Source organism: Eulemur rufifrons, chromosome 8 (genome assembly GCF_041146395.1).
Source record: "Eulemur rufifrons isolate Redbay chromosome 8, OSU_ERuf_1, whole genome shotgun sequence".
In the NCBI taxonomy this organism is placed as follows: Eukaryota; Metazoa; Chordata; class Mammalia; order Primates; family Lemuridae; genus Eulemur; species Eulemur rufifrons.
Window position 1 is genome coordinate 106580877 of NC_090990.1, and position 14428 is coordinate 106595304.

Here is a 14428-nt window from a genome sequence, read left to right on the forward strand (position 1 = left end):
ACTGGTTCCGCAATCTTTCCTTCCACCTTCATACACTTCCAAGGTCCAGCCCACTTTTCTGGATGTTGAGTTTAGAATAAGCCTTGCCCCTTGAGGGGGCGTGGTACTTAAACTGAAACAGAATTTTCTACTTCCTGATACTTTGTTTTGGGAGCGAGCTGGGAAAGAGTGGGAGTTGGTGGGTATCGAGATGAAGGGTATGTGAAAAAACTGAAAATTTCATATTTTTTAAAATTTTCTGTACATTATATACATAACATTTTTTATATTTGTATATTTTTCGGCAGACATTTTTGTCTATTCTTTTTGCTTGCTTGTTTATGCTGTATCCCCAGACCCTTGAACAGTTTCTGCTAAGAGGTCAATAAATATTTGTTGTATGTGTGTATAAATGAACAAGTACTGGAACTTAGATATCACCTACGTCAGTCGGCCTATCAATAGCTAGGATCTCTGCTACAGCTATGATAGGCAGTGGTTGGGCAATCATTCCCTATTGGAGCAACTTCTAGACAATTGTACCTAAAGAAGTGTTCCCAGCTCTGTTTTCTGGTGTTTCCAAGATGGGGACACCAGCCTCTTAGGGGTTTTTTAATGAGTATTAGGGTTTTGTAAATTAAAAAAAAAGTTATACAAATGTTTTTATTCATTTATTTATTATAATTTAAATTAATAACACCTACTCTTTACTAAGTGCCTACAAGTTAATGCCTGTGTTAATAGAAACACTGCTAAGTGCTTTATAGATATTAGTTAATTTAACCAAACAACCCTGTATGGTTGTTTATTACTAGAACCCAACTCTGAATTTGGGGGAAAAGACTCAGAGAGTAATTTTTCCAAGATCACACAGGTAGCAGTGATGGAAACAAGATACGAGCTCAGATTCAACTCCAAATCCTAATGTGATTCCGTCTTAACTTTTAGACATAAGTTCAAGAGCTCATGCTTTAATTTTTTCTATTGTCCTTCAGCTATTAGGAGAAAACTAGCATTATTTCATCAGAGGCTTTTGGGAAGAAAATAAAATAAGACCTAGTGATTGACTCCACATGAAAGATGTAGGATTAGAATAGGTAAGACAAAAAACCAGTGGTGTTATTAACAGAGACAGAAAGTGCAACAGAAGGTAATCCTAGTGTATGTAGGAACCTAAGTTGGTAGAAGCATAATATATTACATTTAAGAAAGCCCATAGACGTAATTTGTTCTAACTTCCCTTCCTCCCACTCAATAGGCACATGCCTTCTACCACAGTCTCAAATGATGGTCATCCAGCCTCTGCTGGAACAATTCCAGTAATGGGGAATTAACGATATAAATATTTTCACTAAGGAACTGCCATTTGGGTCAAAGAAGGAGAGAGAGAGAAGAATGTAGTAGGCATGTACAGAGAAGCAGATTTGGAGCAAGAGTTCCAGATTCTTTTCAGTTCCTGGCTCTAGGCTCTTTCCAAGGCCCATACACATTCTTTCCCTTGGGTTCTACCAGACACCATTGTTTCTTTATAACTCCCCTTTTTTTGCTTAGGCTACTTTGAGTTAGTTTCTGTTACTTACAACAACAACCACCACAAAATTTAGCTAATATAGGAATGCAGAGTCACCCCATACCAACCATTTCTTGGAACAACAACATTCATACTTATACCTCTTACTTTTTTCCTCTTTAAGTCACTAGATGAATCTGGTACCCTCCAGACACACTGAAATTATTATTCCAGGAAGAGTACAGTAGTCTTCTTAGGTTGCTGAGAAGTCATTAAGAGAAAGCTGGGGTTATCTTTGTCTGAAAGTGCCCAATATTCAGACTTTAGGAGCTCTGGAATCTGAGTCCCTTCTGCTTCTGACTTGATCAGAATCATCTTATTCACATTCAGGTGTTACCTTTGAGTTCCTGCCCTTTCATCTTTTGAGCAATACAGGACTGTGAAAAATGGCTAACATTGTGATCAGTAAGTGGAAGGCCTTCAACTATTTTACATTGAATAAAAAAAGAATATCAACAAACATTTGTTCAGAACTTTAGAATTTATAAATCTCATGTATATCCTTTGCCTAAAACCTGACAATAGCCCTGTGAAATGGGTAAAATCCAAGAACCCTGGAGTTTGTAAATGTTGCACTAGGGGGGAAAAAAGTAAACACAAGCCTGTAATAGCTACAGCTGCCAGCAAATTCTTGGAATCGAGTTATGCACCTATCTAAATCAATTTATATTAAACTGGCAAAACGGGACCAGACTTTCCATTACAGCAGAGGTTTTTATTTGGTTTTTGTTTGTTCTTTTAGAGATGTGGTCTCCCTCTGTTGCCCAGGCTTGAGTGTAGTGGCAGTTCATAACTCACTGCAGCCTGAACTCCTGGGCTCAAGCAATGCTTCTGCCTCAGCCTTCCAAGTAGTTGGGACTACTGGCCGCTTGCGCCTGTCTTAAAAATTTTACAAGTATGATCAAAGGAAGCAATAGTTAGAGGCTTGTGTCCATTCATAACCAATTCTCTGGAGTGCCTAATTATATTCCAGACACTGAGCTAGGTGATAAAGATGAATAAATAACAATCCTAGCAACCTGTGGCCCATATCTACCCCAGACCAAACACTGTCGCTCAGGAGAAGAGGTCTGCAAATAAATGGCAGCTCCTGTTTGAATTACACGATTATATAAATGGAAAAGGGATTTCTCAGAAGGAGGTAGTGCTCTTGGCTGACAAAAGAATAGACGGTTACTGTACCTGGACAGACATCCAACTGTATGCACTAGTATGGTTATTAAAATACCAGTTACTTTTTAAAAATGGAATATTTTCTTACAGATTAGTAAATAGCCGCTGCCTTGAGCGTCCCTTCTGGAGTCCCCACCTCCTACTCAACAGCATGAGAACGCTTAATATTCTGTCCGCACAGTTCAGCCAGATTCGGTTCTGATTGGTGGTTTTCCACACTAGTCATTTTCGAAAGCTCGGTCTCCCGGCTTGGCCATTGGCTACCTCCTGGAACTCAATCACGGCCTGCCCTCCGCTCTGGCACCGCCCCCTGGCATTGCCCCGCCCCGGCACCACCCCGTGGCCACGCCTCCATCTGGCACCGCCCCCTGGCAGCGCCTCGTGGCCACGCTTCCCGTCCACGCAGGTTCACACCCCGGTGGGGAAGTAACGCCGGTGGTGGGCGTACGGCCCCGTCTGTACTGGTGGTTAAACACAGGTTGTTTCGAATTATTAATATCAGCCCTGACTAAACCTTACAGTGTGAGTTGCGTGAAGTCAGGACTTTGTCTTGAGTTTTCGTGAATTCGTTCACAGCTGTTAGGTGTGTCATTCACACAATCGGTTCAGTCAGCCAAGTGAAAGTAAAGGGTTGGGGGAGGAGGAAAGAGGAGAAAAGAACAAGGTGCGCATAATAAGTCTTGTGAAAGCCTCTATTTAAAATAATTACTACTTCATATAGCCTACTTCAAATATTGAGCCATAGCAAAGCTATCCCTTGCCTTCTAGAAGCAGTTACCTCATGAAACCAACCACTATTTTCATTGTGTCTGTCTGATTTCCCTACTTTGTCAGGAAAGCCGGACAGAGAGCAAGCCTAGCTGGTTCATCCCCTGGAACTTGAGATAGTGTGGAAGGATAATTGGGGTAGTTTTGATAGCACCTAAAATACTGTATTGGACTTAAATTTTTTTTTAAACAGATTTCTTCTACTGCTAGTCAATAAATGCTTTAGAACACCGGGGTCTAGTATCCTGTACCTGGAACCTAATAAATGCTCAATTAATATTTACAAAAGAGATGACTGAGTGAATAAATGATACGTCTCATGGATAGAGACGATACTCACTCGTTGTATACAGCACAATTCACAGCTGGTACTGTACTAAGTGAAGACATATCTGCCATTTCTTTTATTCTTCCATTTAGTTATTCAACTACTATGAGCTAGGAATGCCAGGCACTGGATTGTCCAAAAGTGAACAAAAGAAACATGATGTATGCCGGTAGAAGTTACATTCGACTTGACTCAGTCTCTCTCCCATTATCCCCAGCCTACCTCCACCCCCATTGCTTTTTCTACCTCTCAGTCTGGAATATTAAAAGCCTTAGGTGGCGATTTTTTTTTTTTCCCTGAGTGTACACTCAGATTGTCCTTCAGACCTGCAGCTTTGTTCCTCTTCTGTGGAGTGTAGGTGGATTAGCTGTTCCCAGCAGCCATTTCCTCATCTCAACTGCTGTTGTCTCAACATCTTTCACTATTGCTTGGCTTTCTCTTCTCAAAGCCTCCAGCTCTTTCTTCTTTTATTGCACCATCTCTCTTCTATTCATACTTGTGATTCAGTGTTTCAGAAATCAGTGAAAAATTTTCTAAGCGTTTTTTTCTTTATAATCTTAAGGGTTGGCTCTCTTGGTTATTACTAGTCTTTGCTATCCTTCCACGTAAAAAAAAATTATTAGCCAAACTCATTTGGCTCTATCTGCTGGAGAACTGAATCTAATAAGAAATCGAATGTGACAAGTGGAGCACAACTTAACTTGCTGCTAGTGCTTGCTTGTGGTGAATTTTATAGCTTCCAAAGATATAATTTTTGCTAATCAGTCACCTGTGATTCTTCCCCTCCTCCCCAGCCCATCCTCTCACTCCATCACTACCTGATATGGGAACTTTTTCTCTCTTCTTTGTTAAAGAGAAAGTTCCTCTGGTTCTGGAAATCGGACAGTCAGGCCCAAAGTTCTATGTTTCGTTTCCCTAAGCAGGCCTACCTCAGAGCTCTTAAGCAAATGATAACCAAAACTCCAAGGTTCTAGAAGGAACTCCCTTTTTAAAATCTGCTATTCATGCAGCCTGTTGCTTCTTGAGAATATTAAAATGACAGCTTTGAGTTGGAGTTTTAGGGGATCAAGATATGATCCTTTCTTCCTCTTTTAGATTCGAGAGTCAAACTGGGAAATAGACATAGGAGTCAAACAGAGAATTAATATTCTCCTAAGTCAAATTCCCAGTTTGACTTAAAGAATTAATTTAAGTCAAACTGTACTTTTATTACTGATCAAACTAAGAGGAGAACATGGATTTAGATCTATGGTGATGCAAAGGTCCTGCTAATATTTCACCCCAATATTAGGCAGACTTACCCATCTCTCTGGAAAACAGCAGTCCTTTCTCAAATGGGCAGGTAGGCTCCTTGCCACATGGCACAGAGCAAACCAGAATGTACTTACTTGGAGGCCATCACCTTCTCAAAAATACTCAGTCATCACCAGCAGACTTTTCACATTCTCAGTGAAGAAGGGAACAGGGTACAGCCCAACACAGAGGAGGACCCACGCCCTACCGGGAGACAGAAATGATCTTAGTGCCTTTGTCCCCTTTGGCCAGCTCCAGTGGCTGTGGTGATCTCAAAGACTTCCAGCTGTTCTCTCTCTGCCAGCCTTTAGCTGGGAAGAGGTTTTATCACAATATGCTTTTTGTGGAGGACTTCACTTGTGTGATGCAATGCCTTTCTTATGAGTCTCCTCATTCTGACTGTGTATTACACCCCAGTTTATGACGAAATTCCCTCCTCAAAAGAAAAATTATTAAATTTTTATGTCCCTTGTGGGATAGGATGTACATTTTTGTTGGTATTCATCATTTGTGTTGCCACAAACAGCAAGACTTTGTCTAAAATTACTCCAATTGTGTTTGGGTTTTTGACAAGGTTTGTGTGGCTGCTTAATACTGTTCAATGTGCTCTATGAATTGCTGCTGAGAAAACCTAAAAATGCTGATAGGACAGAAGCCCTAACTAAACTTGTAAAGTGCTTCAAGACTCTGGATGTGTAGATGATGCTTGAGAGCTATCAAAAGCTCTTATAAAATTCATTTAATTTTTAAGCCACTTTTTTTTTTTGAAGAGTGAGGGGAAAAGGTCAAGTTTAGTCTGGATACAAACTACCATTTACGAAAAATTACAGCAGAGACATTTTGGGTTTTCTTGTTTTTGTTTTTAAGTTTTTTTGTAACTATTGTAACTTTGCAACTGTTGAAATTTATCTCAAATGGAATTTTCTGGAGGTTTCGGTTTTTATGGGGGATTCTTAGGGGCACACAGACTTTCCTTATAAAATACATGGGTCAAATCACAAATGAAAGGACGGATATGATTACCAACCTACAGGAATGCAAAGTATTATAGAGGAATACTATGAACCATTGTATGCCAACAAAAATTAGATGAAATGGACGATTGTTTGCCAACAAAAACTAGATGAAATTCCAAGAAAGACACAAGCTATCTAAACTGATTCAAGAAGAAATAGAAAATCTGAATAGACCTATAATAAGTAAAGCTATTGAATTAGTAATAATAATTTAAAAAAAAAAACCTTTCTGCATAGAAGAGCCCAGGTCCAGAAAGCTTAAATTGTGAATTCTGCCAAATGTTTATAGAACACCAATCCTTCACAAACTCTTATTTAAAAAAATAGGAGAGAACACCTACCAATGCATTCTATGAGGCCAGTATTGGTACTCTGATACCAAAACCTGACAAAGACTTCAAGAAATGAAAATGACCAACAGGTCAATATACTTATAGGTACAAAAATCCTCAACAAAATAGTAGCAAACTTTATGTGGCAACAAATGAGAAGAACTATAGAGTGAGAATCGGGAAGTCTGCGCGCAATGTGGCTCCTAGTGGCAGCTGAGGTGAGTTAAGGTCTGAAGGTCTTATGTGGACAAGGCACTGACCATTAAGGTTCTTGGCTTGGTCGCCTCTTATTTCTCGCCTGGCGATGGCGACATACACTTACTTGCAAAACTTGCCGGTGGCATTCTGTGTCGCGGAGATGCAGCGGGCCCACTGCAAGACTGGCATTGCTACAACCTGTGGCGAAAAGTGGCCAGCATGGCCCGGGTCACCGCCGGAGGCTTTCAGGAGCGAGAGCAGGGGCAGCGGGCCAAGGCGGAGCAGAAGACCAAGGGCTCAGCCACTCATTGCACCGTTTGCAGTAAGAAGTTTGCCTCTTTCAACGCCTATGAAAACCACTTGAAGTCTGGGCGGCACATTGATCTGGAAAAGAAGGCCGTGTAGGCCGTGAATCAGAAAGTGGAGATGATGAATAAAAAGAACTTGGAGAAGGACTGGGCGTGGACAGTGTGGACAAGGATGCCAAGAACGCGGCCATCCAGCAGGCCATCCAGGCTCAGCTGTCTATGTCTTCGGCGCCTGCAGAGAAGTCCAGGAGTTCCGTGGCCATGGCTGCTGATGGCTGTGTGGACTCACTACCGAGACCCGACTGGGAAACTGCCCCAACTACAGCGGTTTGAACAGCAGGAGAAAACGTTGGCAAAGCAGCAGGAGGAGGGCAGTGAGGACAAGGAGGACTTGGACAGAGACTATTGGGAAGATAGTGATTCTGATGAAGAATTGGAATGTGAGGATACCGAAGCAATTGGACGGGCTGGAGGAGCAGGAGGCAGAGGAGGAAGAGGCTGGAGAAAGTCCAACCCTTGATGCCATCCCTATAATAGACTGCTTATTTTGTCTCCATCATTCAAGCTCATTCATGAAGAATGTGGCTCATTTGACAAACGTCCACAGCTTCTTTATTCCTGATATAGAATATCTTTCAGATCTTAAGGGACTGGTTAAATATTAATACTTACTTGGTGTTGGGAAGATTGGCTCGTGGTGCGATGAGAAAGGGAAATCCTTTTACTCCACAGAGGCTGTGCAGGCACATATGAATGACAAAAGCCACTGTAAACTCTTCACAGATGATGATGCTACTTTGGAATTTGCAGATTTCTAAATTTTAGGAGTAGCTACCCAGATCACAAGGAAGGGGAGTATGCCAATGAGTCTGAGGAGTTGCCCTCAGAAAAGAACTTGGAATATGATGATGAAACCATGGAGCTGATTCTGCCTTCTGGTGCCAGAGTGGGTCATCCCTCCTTGATGAGGTACTACAAACAGCGATTCGGCTTGTCAAGAGCTGTGGCAGTTGCTAAAAATTGTAAGGCCGTGGCTGTGTTCTTCAGCAGGTCAGAGCCCTGGGATGGGCTGACAGCACAGGAGCGGCTCTTATATGGGAGCAAGACATGCAATATGTTTAAAGGATGAAATCAAAGTAGATGCTGAAGACAGGAATGAAGAATAATGCCATCAAGCAGATGCACTTTAGGGTCCAAGTGAGATTCTGTGGCATTGAGTGATCAACCTCCTGCTCAAGTTTCCTTCTTGTCTGAGGACCAGTGAAAGCTAGATTGTATGATGGGCTCTTTTGCTGCTACTGCGTTTGTTCTGACCTAATAATAAAAGTCAGAATTATCAAAAAAAAGAAAAAGAGAGAGAGAATTATACAACATGACAAAGTGGGATTTATCCTAGGAACGCAAGGTTGGTTCCAAATATAAAAATCAAGGAATGTAATACACCATATTAATACAATAAAGGACATAGCCCCCATCATCATCTCAATAAATGCAGAAAAAGCATTTGAGAAAATCTAGCATCTGTTCCTGTTAAAAGCAACTAACAAAGTGGGAATAAAAGGGCACTTCCTCTAGGTGATAAATGGCATCTATTAAAACTCATATCTAACACCATATTTAAAGGTAAAAGGCTGAAAGTTTTTCTTCTAAGATCAGGAATAAGACAAGGATGTCTACTCTTACCACTTCAAGTCAACATTATACTTGAAGTTCTACTCAGGGCAATTAAGGGAAGAAAAAGAAATGAAGGCATTCAAACTGGAAAGTAAGAAGTGACAGTATTTCTATTTATAGATGACTTTATCTTGTGTATAGAAAATTCTAAGGAATTCACACTCAAAAAAATTAGAATATATGAAGTTGTAGGATAAAATATCAATATACAAAAAACATCAACTGCATTTTTATGCACTAGAAATGAACAATTCAAAATGAAATTGAGAGCAAAATTCCATTTACAATAGCATCAAAATAAATAGAATATTTAGGAATGAATCTAACAAAAGAAGTATCACTAAAAACTATAAAACATTGTTGAAAGAAAGTTTAAAAGACCTAATAAATGGAAAGATATCTCATGTTCATGAATTGGAAGGCTTTATAGCGTTAAAATGGCAACACTCCCCAAACTGATTTACAAATTCATTGCAATCCTTATCAAAATCCCAACTGGATTTTTTTTTTTTTTTGCAGAAATTGGCAAGCAGCTCCTAAAATTTATATTGAAATGCAAAGAATCTAGAATAACCAAAACAATCTTGAAAAAGGACAAAGTTGAAAGACTCACACTTCCTGATTTCAAAACTTATTACAAGCAAAGTAATCAAGACAGTGTGGTACCAAAATAAAGATAGACATATAGGTCAATGGGATATAATTGAGAGTCCAGAAGTAAGCACATGCATTATGGTCAACTTATTTTTAAAAAGGGGGTAAGGAAGAGTCTTTTCAACAAATGATGTTGTGATAACTGGATATTCACATGCAAAATAGTGATGATGGATCCCTACGTCACACCATGTATAAAAGTTATCTCAAAATGGATCATCAACCTATGAGCTAAAACTATATGTCTCTTAGAATAAAATACAGGAAGAAATTCGTATGAGCTTAGGTCAACAATAGTTCTTAGATGTGACATCAAAAGCACAAGCTGTAAAAGAAAAAAAAATAGATAAAATAGGCTTTATCAAAATTAAAACCTTTTCTTGCTTCTAAAGACACAAGCAAGAAGGTGAAAAGATAACCCACAAAATGGGAAAAACATTTGCAAATCATATATCAGTTAAGGAAATTGCATTCAGAATATATAAGAAAAACTCTTACAACTCAATAATAAAAGAATAAACAACCTACTTGAAAAATGGGTGATGAATTTGAACAGATATTTCTGCAAATATATACACATAGCCAATAAGTACATGACAAGATGTTCAACATCATTACTTGTTAGGGAAATGCAAATCAAAACCACAATGGAATGTCATTTCATACTCAGTAGGACAGCTATAATGAACAAGACACATACTAACAAATGGTGAGAATATAGAAGAACTGGAACTCTCATACACTGCTGGTGGGAATGTAAAAATCATGCAGCTGCTTTTGAAAATGGTTTGGTAGTTCCTCAAAAAGTTAAACATAGAGTTGCCACATAACCCAGCAGTTCCACTCCTAGATGTGTACCAAAAATAATTGAAAATATATGTCCATACAAAAAATGTGTATATGAGTGTTCATACCAGCACTATTCACAATAGAAAAAACCCCAAAACAAAACAAAGCAAAAAACCCCCCAAAACCTCAAATATCCATCAACTGACAAATAGGTAAACAAAATGTGGTATTTCCATACAATGTAATATAGTTTCAGGGGAAAAAAAAAAAAAGAATGAAATACTGGCACTTGCTGCACAATGGATGAATTCCAAAAATGTTATACTAAGTGAAAAGAAACCAGACACAAAAGACTACATATTGTATGATTCTATTTATAGGAAATGTCCAGAATAGGTAAATATATAAATATAGAAGGTAGATTAGTGATTGTCAGAGACTGGGTGGAGGAATAGCAGGTGGTGGAAATGAAAATGGTAAGTAGCTAAAGAATATGGAATTTCTTTTGGGGGTGATAAAAATGTTCTGAAATTAAATAGTGATGATGATTGTACAACTCTGTGAATATACTAAAAAAATGGTGATGAAAGAAAGAAAAGAAAAACTAAATAAATGAAGAACTATTTCATATTCATGGACAGGAATACTCAATGTTGTCAAGATGTCAGTTCTTCCCAACTCGATCCACAGATGCTGTACAATCCCAATAAAAATCCCAGCAAATTACTTCATAAATTTCGACAAACTGGTTCTAGAGTTTATATGGAGAGGCAAAAGACTCAAAATGGCTAACACAATATTGAAGAAGAAAAAAGTTGGAGGATTTAATACTACCTGAGTAAACAAGACAGCATGACATTGGCAAAAGAATAGATATATAGACCAATGGAACAAAATAGAAAATGCAGAAATAGACCCACATAAATATAGTCAGCAGACATGTCAACAAAGAAGATATACGAATAACAAATAAGCATATGAAAAGGTGCTCAACATCATAAGCCATTAGAGAATTGCAAATTTAAACAACAATACGATACCATTATACACCTACTAGAAAGATTAAAATCCAAAACTCTAACACCAACTCCTGAACTCTCATTCATTATTGGTGGGAATGCAAAACAGTACAGCCACTTTGGAAGACAGGCATTTCTTACAAAACTAAACATATTTTTACCTTACAATCCAACAATTATGCTTCTTGATATTTAGCCAAGAGAGCTGAAAATTTGTATTCACACAGAAACCTACAAATGAATGTTTATAGCAGCTTTTTTTCATAACTGCCAAAAATGTGGAAACAACCAAGATGTCCTACAGTACCTGAATGAAAAATAAACTGTCACGCAATGGAATATTATTCAACCCTAAAAAGAAATGAGCTATCAAGCTATGCAAAGACATGGAGGAATCTTAAATACATATTACTAAGTGAAAGAAACCAATCTGAAAAAGGCTCTGTATTATAAGATTCCAACTATATGACACTGTGGAAAGGCAAAACTATGGAAATAGTAAAAGATCAGTGATTGCCAGGGGGTGGGAAGAAGGAAGGATGAATAGGTGGAGCACAGAGGATTTTTAGAGCAGTGAAATTATTCTGAATGATACTTTTATTGTGGATACATGCCATTATGTGTTTGTCAAAATCCAACACACTGGTTTCTCTTCAGCTTGTATAAATCTCTCACCTTGACATTTCTCAAAACCCATAGTGCATACAATACCAAGAGTGAACCCTAATGTAAACTATGGACCTTGGATGATAATGATGCATCAATGTAGGTTCATCAGTTGTAGCAAATGTCCCACTCTGGTATGGGATTTTTATAGTGGGGGAGTCTGTGTGTGTCTTGGGGCAAGAGTTATGTGGGAAATCTCTCTACCATTTCCTCAACTTTTCTGTGAACCTAAAACTGTTCTAAAATATAGAGTCTATTTTTTTAAATGTCAATTTCAAGATCTTGGAGCTTAACCAAACAAAATGATGTTATCATAACCCAGTGCAATACTTGGAACAATTCAGACCCATATAATTGTTTCCAAACATTATATTAATAGCAGAAACAGTGTCTCGGATAGAGAAAGAAGAGGGAAACTTTCAGTGTTACTCTGTCTGACCTGACAGCCATTCTATGCCAGTTATCTGAGCCTATGACCAGTCAGCATAAGGTCAATAGAGAGAAATATTTCCCATGAAGGGGTTAATTATGGTACTGTGTTTAATTATGGTACTGTGTTTGGGTAGAACTGGAAATCACCTATACAAGTCACCTCCTCTTTCAGGGAAAGACACTTGAGCTCTTGCTACATTGTTATAAAATTTAGAAATTTACAGGTTGGCAGTTTCAGTTTCAGTTACTAACTATGGGTTAATGAGCTTATTGGTTTTGACTTCCCACCAGCATATCAAAATCTGTTCATTTCCATTTCCCTTTTGAATCCCACTTTTTCTCTGGCACTCAAGGGCTGATTTGAGTGTGGGCTCTGTTTAGTACATAATTTTCACACTCTCTTCTGTGTGGACATTTCTAGCTTTTGACACAATGACTCATGCTGCTGTTTAGCGTTATGTTAAGAGAACTGCTTAGGCCTATGAAACCTGCCTTATAGTCAAAATTTCTTCCTTTGTTTTAACTTAAGATACGTCTTCAGCAAATTTATGAATTGAAACTACTAATATTTCTGAGAGATAGTGATCTTTTATTCTACTTGGGGTTTGCTGAATTTCTAGAATCTGAAAAATCCATATCTTTATCAGTTTTAGAAAATTCTTGGTTGCTATCTCCAAATATTCCTTCTACCCCATTCTTTCTCTCCTGTCTTTCGGGGACTACAATTACACATATATTAGATCTTTTGACTGTGTTTCACAGTTCTGTTATGTTCTTTTCTTCTTTCTCTGTCCTTCAGTTTGGATACTTTCTATTGACCTGTCTTCCAGTTCACTAATCCTAACTTCTGTTACACTCAGACTGCTGTTGTTAAGCAGACCCAAAGGGTTATTTCCCATTATTGTAATTTTTAGTTTTAAAATGTCCATCTGATTTTTCCATAGATTCCAATTCTATACTGAAGTAAATTATCCATCTTTTTATTTTTGTCCATTTTTACTCTGTTTTCTTAAACCTATTAATCATGATTATCTAAAGTTCCTGTCAATTCTAATATCTAGTCTGTTTCTATTAATATTTTTTCTCTTAGTGTGTAGTCATTTGGATTTGATTTTTAGCATGGCTCATAATTTTATGTTGGATCCTGGACATTATGTTTGAAAAAACTATAGAGATTCTAGATAATTTTATCTACCTTTAAAGAGTTAAGTTTTTTTCTGGAAGGTAGAAAAAATATGGCAGGTCACTTTGTTACTGTAACGGTTTGATTTTAAGTTTTGTTAGGTCTGTTCTATTTCAATATTGTATTCCCCTTATTCCAAGGGTGTGGTAGGGTCTCAGCTGAAGGCCCTGAGTATCTCTGTACCTTATCAAGGCTTGAAGTTTAACTTCTATTGGATGCCAAAAAATCTTTGCCTAGTTTATTAGACTCTAAGCTTCTGTTTTCTGGTGAGTTTTTTGGCATCTTGTTTTTGTATGCTGAGTTTGGGAACTTAGCTCACTGTTTTGATGGAAATTTGTATTTGCATTTTGATAATCTTCTTTGCAGTTCTTCCCTCTTTGGGAATTTGCCCTCAATCCCAGGCACTTTGGTAGCCCTGAACTTTGACTTTTTTACTTCTTAGCCCAGAAACATTTCTGTCTTTTACTTAGCCTTTATTCTGTTGCACCTAGTTTTGAGAATTCCCTCAGGTGAAATATTCCAGGGTGAACATTGAGTTCACCTCATATGCTTTCTTTCTCTCCAGGATCATAGATTTAAGTTCTGTCTGCCTTAGTTACTCTTCATTGCCTCCAAAGAGTTATATATAAATTTAGATAGATAGATGCTCCTAGACTTATGATGGCGTGATATCACAATAAACTCATTGTAAGTTGAAAATATTGTAAGTCAGAATATGCATTTAATGCATCTAACCTATTAAACATCATAGCTTAGTGTAGCCTACCTTAAATGTGTTCAGAACACTTACATTAGCCTACAGTTGGACAAAATCATCTAACACAGAGCCTATTTTATAATAAAGTGTTAATTATGTGATTTATTGAACATTGTACAAAAAGCAAAAAATAGAATGGTTGTATGGGTACTCAAAGTACAGTTTCTACTGAATGCGTATATCACTTTTGCACCACCATAATGTTGAAAAATTTTAAGTCGAACCATTGTAAGTTGGGGACTGTCTCTGTGTGTGTGTGTGTGTGTGTGTGTGTGTATATATATATATA

General features: G+C 38.0%; 1 pseudogene; it reads left to right on the forward strand.

Annotated features, from left to right (window-relative positions):
* The first annotated feature begins 6763 nt into the window (after positions 1 to 6763).
* Positions 6764 to 8186, forward strand: LOC138390381 (cytoplasmic 60S subunit biogenesis factor ZNF622 pseudogene; annotated as a pseudogene).
* The last annotated feature ends 6242 nt before the right edge of the window (positions 8187 to 14428 follow it).